At 36.9% G+C, this 867-nt stretch overlaps 1 non-coding gene across 1 annotated transcript; it reads right to left on the bottom strand.

Moving 5' to 3' along the window:
• Positions 1-235: 235 nt before the first annotated feature.
• On the bottom strand, positions 236-308 carry TRNAA-GGC (transfer RNA alanine (anticodon GGC)). Its single transcript has one exon. It is a non-coding gene; the product is annotated as a tRNA-Ala (tRNA).
• Between the last annotated feature and the right edge of the window lie 559 nt (positions 309-867).

Genomic DNA, 867 nt, shown 5'->3' with positions numbered 1-867 from the left:
ATATCCTCAACTAACAGTGCGTAAACTGGCATCACCGTACGTGATACTACATAGTTCTTATTTCTAATCTCTTCGGACAAAGCCCTCGCATAATTATGATAGAACTTCACTTTTTAAGTTCGTTTAATCATTAATTATTTTCAATCGCGATACTTCGGTAAAATAAATATTCCAAAAGCTTAACTTGTTGCTAATTTATTTTAGATTTGAAAATTATAACTTGAAAAAATCGAACTGCCTAAGGCGGGAATTGAACCCACGACCTTCCGCTTGCCGGGCGACTGCTCTTCCAACTGAGCTACTTAGACACTGGATGAACCTGTCGAAATTTTCAAGTTTAATACGCTGTTGCAGCCAGCGTTTGTTTCATCAATGTTAAGTATACCTACCCTACATCTCTAACAGAAATATTGTTGCAAATATTTAACTGTCAGTTAAGATGAAACAGCTCTTTTTACATAGTTATTAAATTTTTAGCGTTTGGAGTCGCATCTCAAACTAATTTAGGCAGTTCGATTTTTTCAAGTTATTTATAATTTTCAAATTAGTTTGAGATGCGACTCCAAACGCTAAAAATTTAATAATTATTTTAGATTCCTCAGAAGTTACTTTTAAAAGGTAGATTAAAGAGATTTCCTATCATTAGAAATATTATATCCTTTCATACCATAAGTTTTATGATCCTGTCTATCATCATTTCATCATCATCATCATCTCCCCCAATGCTTTCCATGCTGCCTGGTTGGTAGCGGCCTGCGTCCAGCGCCTTCCTGCTACCTTTATGATGTGTTGTTAGAGTTGCCAACTCTTGAAAGGACCACCCGGGAGAATTGTGGGGGGGGGGCTTGCTCCATCACGCTGAATACG

The sequence above is a fragment of the Ostrinia furnacalis genome, unplaced genomic scaffold (genome assembly GCF_004193835.3).
Source record: "Ostrinia furnacalis isolate ACB-3 unplaced genomic scaffold, ASM419383v2 OfSCF0784, whole genome shotgun sequence".
NCBI classification, from domain to species: Eukaryota; Metazoa; Arthropoda; class Insecta; order Lepidoptera; family Crambidae; genus Ostrinia; species Ostrinia furnacalis.
The sequence above is the reverse complement of the archived record's forward strand: the minus strand, read 5'-3'. Positions and strand labels throughout refer to the sequence as shown.